This window comes from Arabidopsis lyrata (assembly GCF_000004255.2).
Source record: "Arabidopsis lyrata subsp. lyrata unplaced genomic scaffold ARALYscaffold_3, whole genome shotgun sequence".
NCBI lineage: Eukaryota > Viridiplantae > Streptophyta > Magnoliopsida > Brassicales > Brassicaceae > Arabidopsis > Arabidopsis lyrata.
In genome coordinates this window covers 22732620-22745518 of record NW_003302553.1, presented here as the reverse complement: position 1 = coordinate 22745518, position 12899 = coordinate 22732620, and positions in this window count along the sequence as shown.

Here is a 12899-nt window from a genome sequence, read left to right as displayed (position 1 = left end):
GTAGGGCCTAATCTCTATACGGCCCAGTTAGCAAAGTGTCAATGGGTCAGAAGACATATTGAAGGAATTCACGAAAATGATTTTTTTTGTTTCTTTTCTAATTTTTGCCAACTATTTTCATCCTATCTTTTTCGACCCAAATACTGGTCCTCTATTTAACATCATGAACCCACATCAATTTTAAATAACAAACCTAAACTATATAACCGTTAACCAATTTCAACATAATTTTTTTTGTATTTGTTAATGTAGATTAGAATTATTAAGTCATAATTATCTGTTCCTTTGTATCCTAATCATTTCTTTTATTCAACTCGCTAAAGGCTACATAATTTATGATTGTTACATTATAAAATAACGTATATATTGAAATTGGCTAACGGTTACATTGTTCATGTTTGTTATTTGAAATTATATGGATTCAGGTTGATAAATGCACGAGGTCAGAGTTTAGGTTGAAAAAATCCGCATCGAATTGAAATTGATTTTGGTCGTTTTCCTCATCTGGATAGATCATTAAATCTGAGCACTTGCCCTGTTTTCACTTACATACTACATACTAGTGTATATGATATTTAAGAAGTGAACGCTTTTATTAGTAGCTGAGTCTGGGCAAAAATAGGAAAGATTATTTAGAGAGTTCACTCGCTTTTTGAATAAACATGATTACTTTACTGATTTACCTGCTTTCGTCCTACTACTACAAATAATTAGTGTGTAATCAACCATTGTAAAAGCAAGTAAGACTCGGTCGAAGAGTGCAAGACAGAAGGCTGGGGAACTGCCACGTGCATGCCTAATTCATTTCCCGAAATTTACCCATACAAATTTTTACTGTATCTCATATTTATATTTTTAAGCAGATTATGATATAACAATACAATAGTATACAATTATTTTAATACTCTAATTACTCGGAAATTGATCCATAACTAGTTGTCATTGCCGACATGTTTAAGAAAGTAAAGGTTGGAGAAATATTTTAACACATTAGCAATTTAAATTCATATAGAAAATATTCTGCTGTCAGAGTATCCAGATTCCAGATGCATTACCCCTAGTCATGTATTTATTTTATTTATGCATTTTACGAATATTTCTGTTTTGTTACCGTCAAATTTATAAAATTTTGATGAATTATTGTCAAATCCAAATCCTCACTATGAAAAGATCAACTTTACCTTTACAATTTTAAAAATCGAATGTATGTGATTGTAAAAACGTTTACAGTCTACATATAAAGATTATATTGTATATTGATTAATATGTACTTTTTAGGGATAAATGATAAAATTACAAAAATTGGCGCATTGCCCTTTTCAAAATCAATAAAACCTTTTTGATATAGCATTTATTGTTGCAATTTATTGCTATATTTTAAGATGAGCTATAATTAGACAAATGAAATTGTATTTATTTTTGTATGAAACAATTTGAACAAAATATTTTTTAATCTTTAAAAAATAAAGAGAAAGAGAGAACACATTCCTATTATTTTCTTCAAATTTTGTGTTCCTCTTCACTATTTGACTTTTTTTAAAGCATAAATTACTCGGACCGAATCATAAAATGTTAGTAAAGAAAGCATAAAATAATTATTTCACTTATCTTTCTATAAAGTCAATTTCATCATCTTCACTTTCTGTATTACACAAAAAGCTCTATTAGTGTAACAGTAAATATGGTCTATTTTCTAAATTGTAAATAGTGAATGGTCTTGTTTTCTAATATCTTTTAGAAAACTGTCCATAACACCAATTCACCCTATATTATATGCATAGAAAAAGTTTTGTGCAAAAAAAACCTCTAACTCGTCAATTTTTGCAATTTTACCCTCCACATCCAAAAAATACAAATTAAACGAAATAAAAAATAATACGTAATGTAACCCTTTTTGCTACCATCAAGTTTGTAAAATTTTTGATGAATAATATCTTAAATTGAAACCCCCGCGACGAAAAGTTTAACTCTACCTTTAGAATTTTAAAATTCTAATGTATGTGACCGTAAAAATATTTACAATATATGTAAAAGGGTTATCTTGAGTATTATTTATGACTTCGTAAGATTAATTTATATTTCTGGGAAGTAAAGGGTAAAGTTGCAAAAACTTGCTAGTTAGAAGTTTTTTTTTGTATAAAATCCCAATAAAATTAATATTTCTACTAATTTTAAATATATTGTCATTACATATATATATAATTATATTCAATACATATTAGTAATATAATTGTTAATACTGAAGGATAAAGTTTCATAGGCTTTGTTTCCTTTATAATGCTCTGTTTTCAATTTATTAAGATTATGTCTCTTGATTTAAATCCTCTGTACATCATAAATAAATGTCACATTAAAAAAAAATTCTTAGTTTTATTTATTTTTCATAGAATGTTATGTATAGTTATTAAAAGGATATATATTAATATTATATAAAAAGTACAATAATAGAATGATATACTAGCTTTTAAGATGATAGTTATTCTAAATTTTTGAATATTATTTTCTTCTTGTCTCCTAAACTTCTGAATATTATTTTCTAAAATGGCATTGTTAGAAATTAAGAATCTCAAAATTAAATAAATGTCACATTAAAAAAGTCTTAGTTTTATTTATTTTTCAGAGAATGTTAGGAATAGTTATTAAAAGGATATATGTTAATATTATATAAAAAGGTGCAATAATAGAAGAGAAATTGTTAAAAATGCCCATTTTTCAATACCCCTTATCAAAAATGCCCCATTTGAGAATCCATTTTTAAGTTTGCCCTCTTTTAATTTTTAATGACCATTTTACCCTTATTTGAAACAAAATTAGGTCCACAAAATACAAAATATTTTTTGGCCGGGAAATTGATACCGCAATTTTGCCGCCAAAACACTTGTAAAAACTTTTAAAATACCTTGTAAAATTTTCCCGTAAAAAATTTTCCCGCCAAAAAATTTTTTTTGCGGGAAAAGTGATTTCGCAATTTTTTTGGCGGGAAAATTTTTGGCGGAAAAAATTTACAAGGTATTTTAAAGGTTTTTACAGAGTATTTACTAGTGTTTTGTAAGGTTTTACAATGTACTTATAAGGTTTTATAAGGTATTTATAACTTGTAAAACCTTATAAAAAAATTTGTAAAACCTTATAACTTGTAAAACCTTATAAAATAGCTTGTAAAATCTTATAATATCTTATAAATACCTTATAAATACATTGTAAAACCTTTTAAAATACATTGTAAAATCTTATAAATACCTGTAAAAAACCTTTAACGCTATTATAAGAATTTAACGCTATTATAAAAAACCTTTAACGCCAAAAAAATTGCGGAATCACTTTTCCCCGCAAAAAAAATTTTTTGGCGGGAAAAATTTTGGCGAGAAAATTTTACAAGGTATTTTAAAGGTTTTACAAGTTTTTACAAAATCAAATTTGTAATTTTGATGTGTGCACATTCTCATGTTTTCCTTATATATTTGTGATATTTTTTATTAAAAGAACGGTAATTTAGTTATTTTATACATAAAAAAGGATATTTAAAAAAATGGACAGCCAAAAGGGACATTTTTGAAAAGGGTTATTGACAAAGGGACATTTTTGTGAGTCTCCCATAATAGAATGATATACTAGCTTTTAAGATGATAGTTATTCTAAATTTTTGAATATTATTTTCTTCTTGTCTCCTAAACTTCTGAATATTATTTTCTAAAAAGGCATTGTTAGAAATTAAGAATCTCAAAATATTAGTAATTCTTTTTCGTCACGAAATATTAGCTAGTATTGACTACTGATTATTGTTTTGCACAAAAGAAAAAAAGAAAGAAAAGAACAAAAAAAAAAAAAAAGAACAAAAAAAGAGACTATTGTTGTAAAAGTCAAGGAAAGCTGCAACATCAAATACATATGCGTAAACGATCGTAAAATAATATTTTGTGTGGAGCCCACGGTCACTATGCATGCATAGTAACTTACTTTTTCCTGCCTATATAAACGAACGAATTCGTTCGTTGTAAATCACATTTTCATACTTCAACAATAAGAAGTTATAAGAACTCTCTCTCCTCCTCTCATCTCTTTATTTTCAGTATCCCGATCCTTCTGCGGGTATAATTCTTTCTCCATTATTTATATTTATATACACCATATAATAAAGTAATTATTATAAAGAAAAAATATGAGAAAAAAAAAAGGAGAAAAGAAAATTATATAAATAAATAAAAGAAACTATATATGTATATATATGTTACTTCATGCACCATAATTAATTATTTTCTGTTAATGGTTGGCTGAGCCACCTGAAATTTTATTCACTGCTTTAAATATTTATTTCTGCTACCGGTCGGCTGAGCCGCCTTAATTTTATGCAATGCTTTAAATATTTATTTCTGCTACCGGTCGGCTGAGCCGCCACATATATATTTACTGTTTCTATATGGATAATTCGTCACCATAATATCACTGTGAATTATTTGTTTATATTATGGTTTATTCACCTGTATAAATATTTTTATCTGAATCGATAATTTTTATCTTATTGATCTCTAATTTTTCAGATTAATTTTTTTGTTTAAATCTTTTTCCGCCAACGGTCTCAAAGAAAAATTTCAAAATTTTTTCAAAAAATTTAACTTTTTCCAACGGCTAGGAATAGTATTTTTCAATCTATAAATTCATTCATTTTCTCATTCATTTCATCAAAACAAAACTTTTTCATCTCTCTAAAAAATCTCTCCGAAAAAAGAAGAAGAATTTTGAAGTTTTGAAGTTTTGAAGAATGTTTCGATTATTTTTAATATTTGTTTTTGGAATCATTATTATGTGTATCTATAATCTTTGCGTTGTAGATTTTACTCCGCAAGAATTTCGTTTGACCATTAGTTTACTTGTTTGTACGTTTTTTCTTTTTGTAATCGCTTGCATTATTAATGTAAATGGTTCATTTTAAATATATTTTAAAATAAATTAAATAAAGATTTCTAATAATATTCCATGTTTTTATTTTTAGAAAACAAATGGCAAACATTGAAAAGCTTAAGATCCAAGCTCTTCAAATCACTGGAGCAAATTACATAGCATGGACCACTGATGTGGAACTTCATTTAGATTCGCAGAATCTATTGGAGACGATAAAAGAGAAAAATGAATCACCTGCCAATGAAAAGGCAAAGGCGATAATTTTTCTAAGAAAGCATCTAGATGAAAATCTGATGCATGATTATGCAAATGTAAAAGACCCCGTGGAGTTGTGGAAAGCTTTAAAAAATAGGTTTGACAACCAGAAAGCAATAACTCTCCCACATGCCCTTGACGAATGGGCAAATTTGAGGTTCCTAGATTTTAACAAGGTAGCACAGTATAATTCTACCATGTTAAGAATCGTGGCTCAGTTGGAATACTGTGGTAAGAAAGTGAGCGAAGACGAAATGCTCAATAAAACCTACCTTACATTCCATAAGGAGCACTATGTTCTTGCAGAACAATACAGGAACTGCAAGTACAAAATGTTTTCCGAGCTGATTGTGGCGCTTATGATAGCAGAGAAGAATAATGAACTTCTCATCAAAAACCACAATGCTCGGCCTGCAGAAACCAAAGCATTCCCTGAAGTGAATGCAACGGATGTAAAAAATCCGGAGAAAAAGGATGTAAACTATCCCGAAAAAGGGAATCAATCATATCGGGGTCGTGGTGGTCGTTTTAATCGTGGGCGTGGAAGAAATTACAACTCACGTGGAAGGGGGTCGTTCAAATGGGTTCGTCCTCAAAATGATTCAAAAGGGAAGGAACACCAAGAAAATTCCACCCAGAAGAGTGAGAATGTGTGTTATAGATGTGGATCTAAGGGACATTGGGCCCGTACGTGTCGAACTCCTCCACATCTTTGTAAGTTGTACATGAATTCCACGAAAGGAAAAGGGAAAGAAGTCAATTTAGCAGAAAACTTCGAGGATACATCGTATCTCGATTCTCCCTCCTTTGCAAATGATTTGGATTAGACCGCTTTTGCGGTTAACTAAAGAGCTTGTATTGAGACTGCTGAAATAGTCTCTAGTTATGTCATATATATAATATTATGCTTTTGTTATTTTGAAAAATAATGTTGTTTTAACAACAATTTAATGTATAATTATTGTGTGTTTTCCTTTTATGAATAAAATTTACTTTCTTTTTATTGTTGTTTATCTTAATCACAGAAATGGATGAAACAATCTCCAAGGAAATGGCTCAAGAAATTTGCATACCAGATAGTGGCACAACACACACTATTCTAAAGGACAAAAGATATTTCTCTAACTTAAAACCGACAAACATGATTGTCAATACAATATCAGGTCATGTAGACGTGATTGAAGGAACTGGTATGGCCAACTTTATGTTGCCTAATGGAACCAAGTTTTCCATAAAAAATGCCTTGTATTCTCCAAAATCTAAAAGGAATTTGTTGAGTTTCAAAGACATATACCTTCAAGGATATGATACTCAGTCTGCAACTGAGAATGAAAAGAAGTATATGTACATAACTTCTGATAAATCGGGAAAAAGGCTTATATTGGAAAAATTTCCAAAACTTCCTTCAGGATTGCATTATACTCATATAAGTGCAATCGAATCGCATCTAGTGATTAAAAGAAATCCAGAAGATTTCACATTATGGCATGATCGCCTCGGTCATCCAGGCACCTCGATGATGCGAAAAATCATAGAGAGCTCACATGGACACCCATTGAAAATCCAGGAGATATATCATGGGAATAAAAAGACATGTGCCGCATGTTCTCTTGGAAAACTTATCATAAGGCCATCGCCAACCAAAATTGATAAAGAATCACCAAAATTCCTTGAACGAATTCAAGGAGATATTTGTGGACCAATACATCCACCATGTGGACCATTCCACTATTTCATGGTATTAATTGACGCATCCAGCAGATGGTCACATGTTTGTCTATTATCATCTCGAAATATTGCATTTGCGAGATTTCTAACTCAAATAATCAAACTGAGGGCTCAGTTTTCTGATTGCCCTATTAAAAGAGTTAGACTAGACAACGCTGGTAAATTCACATCCCAAGCTTTTAATGATTATTGTATGGTAACGGGAATTGAAGTAGAACATCATGTAGCTCATGTTCACACACAAAATGGTTTGGCTGAATCTTTAATTAAACGCCTGCAATTAATTGCAAGACCATTGATCATGAGATCAAAACTCCCAACCTCTGTATGGGGACACGCTATTTTGCATGCTGAAGCACTTATCCGAATGAGACCAAGTGCATATCATAAATATTCCCCGTTACAACTAGTATTTGGTCGTGAACCAAATATTTCTCATCTAAAGATTTTCGGTTGTGCGGTATATGTGCCTGTAGCACCGCCACAACGTACAAAGATGGGACCCCAACGAAGGTTAGGGATATATGTGGGTTATGATTCTCCATCTATTATAAGGTATTTAGAACCTCGAACTGGTGACCTCTTTACGGCACGCTTTGCTGACTGTCATTTTGATGAAAAAGAGTTCCCAGTTCTAGGGGGAGAAAACAAACAAGTAGGAAAGAATATAAAGTGGAGTGTACCATCTTTGTTACATCTTGATCCTCCTACGAAACAGTCGGAACTGGAAGTTCGACGAATTATGCATTTACAAAGTATAGCAAATCAATTACCTGATGCTTTTGCAGATACTAAAACGATAACCAAATCACATATTCCAGCTGCAAATGTTCCTGCTCGGATTGAAATTCCACAAGAACATGGAAAAGCAGACGATACACGTGAGTCTAGAACACGCCTGAAGCGTGGTAGACCAGTTGGTTCTAAGGATAAAAATCCTAGAAAGCGAAAGGAAGCTGAAAAGCTCGATATTCCCAAAATAGCAGAAAGCATTTTGGAAGAAACGAATCATGAGTCTAATGACAATGATGAGCATCATGAGCCTGAAGGAAATCATGAGATTTTTATCAACTATATCCATAATGGAAAGATCTGGGATCGAAATAAAATGGATGAAGTCGATGACGTTTTCTCATACCTCGTAGCAAAAGAAATAAATGAGGAAAACGAAGATCCAGAACCACAGTCTGTATATGAATGTCAAAAGAGACACGACTGGATAAAATGGAAGGATGCCATCCAAGTCGAACTTGATTCACTTAATAAGCGAAATGTATTCGGACCTATTATACTCACACCTGAAGATGTGAGACCGGTTGGATACAAGTGGGTTTTCGTTAGAAAACGAAATGAGAAAAATGAAATTACGAGATACAAGGCTCGTCTCGTAGCTCAAGGATTTTCTCAAAGACCCGGGATTGATTATGAGGAAACATATTCCCCCGTTATGGATGCAATAACGTTTAGATTCTTGATGAGTCTAGCGGCTGATAAAAATTTAGAAATGCGTCTCATGGATGTTGTTACAGCATATTTGTATGGATCATTAGATACAGATATCTATATGAGAGTTCCCGACGGGTTTAAGATGCCAGAAGCATTGAAATCTAAACCCAAAGAGTTATGTACAATAAAGTTGCAAAGATCATTATATGGGTTAAAGCAATCTGGGCGAATGTGGTATAATCGTCTCAGTGAACATTTAACGAAAGAAGGATACGTAAACGATCCTATATGCCCATGTGTTTTCATCCAGAAAACAAAATCCGGATTTGTGATAATCGCGGTATATGTTGATGATCTAAATATAATTGGGATTCAAGATGAAATACAGAAAGCAACAAACTATTTAAAAGGGGAATTCGAGATGAAAGATCTCGGACAAACAAAGTTTTGTCTTGGCCTACAAATTGAACATTTCCAAAAGGGTATATTTGTGCACCAATCCACGTATACTAAAAGAGTGCTAAAACGATTCAACATGGATAAGGCAACTCCTCTGAGTACTCCTATGGTCGTTAGATCACTTAACGTTGAGAGTGATCCATTTCGACCGCATGAGGAGAATGAAGAGATACTCGGTCCTGAAGTACCGTATCTAAGTGCAATTGGAGCCCTTATGTATCTTGCAAATTGCACTCGACCTGATATATCATTTTCAGTCAATCTTTTGGCTAGATTTAGTTCATCCCCTACACGAAGACATTGGAACGGAATTAAACATGTCTTTCGTTATCTTCAAGGGACTATTGATTTAGGGTTATTTTATCCTAAAAATATAAATGGTCAAATGATTGGTTTTGCAGATGCAGGATATTTATCAGATCCACACAAAGCTCGATCCCAAACAGGATACGTATTCACGATTGGAGGTACTGCTATATCATGGCGTTCTCAGAAGCAGACACTTGTAGCTACTTCTTCAAATCATGCTGAAATCATCGCACTCCATGAAGCGAGTAGAGAATGCGTGTGGCTAAGATCAATAAGTCGACATATTCAAACCAGTAGTGGAATTAGTCTGAATACAGAGCCAACTATCTTGTATGAAGACAATGCTGCATGTGTTGCTCAGACAAAGGAAGGATATATCAAAAGCGATAGAACCAAACATATCCCTCCAAAGTTCTTTTCATACACCCAAGAACTCGTGAAGAATAAAGACATTGAAGTAAAATATGTCCGATCATCCGAGAATTCTGCGGATCTCTTCACGAAATCATTACCCACCTCTATATTCAGGAAACATGTTCATAACATTGGAATGCGTCGTCAACAAGACTGTAAGTTATGATCCTGATCATTCGAGGGGGAGCTTGCGCGGTTGCACTCTTTTTACCTATTATGGTTTTTCCCACCGGGTTTTCCTAGAAAGGTTTTTAACGAGGCAACATAAAATATTACGCAAGAGACATAGTGACACTGGTCTCCAAGGGGGAGTGTTGTAAAAGTCAAGGAAAGCTGCAACATCAAATACACATGCGTAAACGATCGTAAAATAATATTTTGTGTGGAGCCCACCGTCACTATGCATGCATAGTAACTTACTTTTTCCTGCCTATATAAACGAATGAATTCGTTCGTTGTAAATCACATTTTCATACTTCAACAATAAGAAGTTATAAGAATTCTCTCTCCTCCTCTCATCTCTTTATTTTCAGTATCCCGATCCTTCTGCGGGTATAATTCTTTCTCCATTATTTATATTTATATACACCATATAATAAAGTAATTATTATAACAACTATTGATTATTGTAAAAAAAACTCGAGTTAGATTTCCCCGAACGTGTGGCCGCGAGGAACAACAGATGGGATGAGACATGTCGCACATGAGCAATTCAATAGTTACATGTATCTAGATTGACCATTCAATTTAAATATAGTTGTTCAACTAAACAAATTATAATAATCCTTTATGTCATCAACGAATCATAATCATTATCCAGCAATACAATCTTTTTTGTTCTTCTATTATGGTCTAGTGATCTTTTGGCTCCATGTTGGAGAAATCAGCCATAACCAAAAGTATTCCTGTTCTAAAAATTTCTGCCTACCCCGATTACTCTCCGCTTAATCGCTAGATCCACTTTCTCCGCATCGATTAATGACTAATCCTTTAAGAAATCAGTCACCCGATTACTCTCCGTTTTATCCGATTAATTCCCGCCTAATCCAATTTCCGCATATTCTTACATATTCCGATTATTTTTTTATTGCAAGTATAAAACAACTTTTTTTTTTTGTTATTCAAATATTTGAATTGGAAGTTTGTGATATTTTACAATAATTTATGTTCAAATTTTAATAAAAATCATAATTTTTAAGAGTAATTACACTACATATCTTAAGACTGAGAAGTATTTAAGTCAAAGGAGAAGTGACAAACCTGTAAATGATCATTTGAAAACATGACAAAAAGACTAAAATACCCCTAAAATCAAACACTTCATTCTTTCTTTATTCCTTCTTCTTTTCTCTTTCCTTTTATTATTTATTTTCTTCTTTTTCTTTTTTCTTTACTTTATAAAAACCCCAAACAAATGATTCTTCTTAATTGTAAAACTGATTGCATCTAAAATTATGATATTTTGAATTCAATAAACTCGTTGCATTTTTCTGATTAAAATGTACTCCATAAACCTTAAAAAAATTTTGGTATAGAGACGTCGTATGTTTGGGTGTCGTTCGTTATTATTGAGCTTCTGTTAGAGATGATTTGAGACACCGTCAACCGACGACGCTAAGAACAAATCTAGTGATGGTTAAGCATCTTTGTCTCTCAATTCATTTATCGTCATAGTCTCACCTATGTCATCGCCAATATAATTTCTATCCCGTTCACTATAACCACCTTCTCTTCAACCGCAATATATTCTTCATTCACATCACTATCACCTCCTCCGCCACTAACATACAATTCAACACAACCACTACAATGTTAAATTTACTTCACTCACCTATCACAACCACTACAATGTTCTATAGTGATATATCATATGTAAACAATATTAATAGAATATTACGATGTATTGATATATATCCATGTATCCGATAAAAAACAAGATATCACGACATTTAATTATGTAGTAGAATATATTATCGATGGAAGCATTTAATAAGTGGTGGCCCACTGTAAGTTCCATGACGCATATATCTTCTACAGAAAATTTCCGCTTTTAATTTGAGGGGCAATTTCGTCCGAATTTTACCAAACCAAAGTTTTCTCTCTCTTGTTTTGCAAAGAAAAAAACTTATGTATGTCACACCTAATTATTTCTCAAATAATTAGCATGCAGCTAATTGACTCATTTTTTAATAAAAAATCATAAAAATTTGCCTTAAAATATATTTTTATGTGTTTACTGAAATTTTGAAAACAATATTAGATTAATATATTTTTAAAATATTAAAATAACTCTAAAACTAGTCCCCGATTTTAATCTGATTTTCCGATTAATCGCTAAGCTCATACCGAACGCCCGATTAGCGCCTAGTAGAACATCATGTAGAACATCATTCGTCAACTTTCTTTTTTTTTTTTTGTTTTTGTTTTTATATTCATTTAGTCTCACTTTTACAGAGATTCGTCACCTCCTCCTCCAAGTCTTTTCTAAATGTCTCTCACTATTGTAAAGTTTTCAGAACCCTAGGGGTTGCATTCTGAAACACAAATCCGCCCAAAACAATGTCGTTTGCTCCGTTTTATATTTATTAGATAATCATCCACGCTACGCGTTGATTTGTTTTGAAGATTGTTAAAAAAAAATTATGTCGAATGTTTTTATTGCTAATTTATGTTTTTTATTTGTTTGTTATCGTATAGTTAATAAAATTAGATTCATCTTATGTAGTTACAATTTTTGTGGTTACATTTATTTTTGACCTGAAATATCAATTTATGCATTTTCATGTATAAATTTGATTATTTATATATCTAAGATCATAATATTTTTCATTATCATGACTACATACAATAATAATATAGAATATTTTGATACAGTAATATATAATTATGTTACTTGTGTGGTTTGAAACTTGTCTAACTTAATTATAAAAAAAAAAATCATTGCTCTATTAACTCTCCTGATCTAGTACCCCGACCACATCATAATAGGTTCATGATTAAATACTGGATTGACATAATTTGAACAAGATCTGAAGAGTTTTCATATTAAAAGAAAAAAAAGAAAGCAAAAAATTAAAGAGTCATTTATCATCACTTTTAGTCGTGTCTTGAATTCCTTAGTATGTCTAACATCTCAAAGATTTAAGGTAAAATTATTAAACTAATAAGATTGCATACAACACATATTTATCGTATATGAACCATAAAACGTAATAATGAGAAAAGATTTAAGGTAAAATTATTAAACTAATAAGATGTTAGAGAGCAAACAACTAAACTACAACACATATTTATTTTTAGTTATTAGTCACCATTGATAAAAAGAAAAAAATTTAGTAAAATAAGAAGAGTAAAATGAAGAACTTTATAATTTTATAATATTAACATAA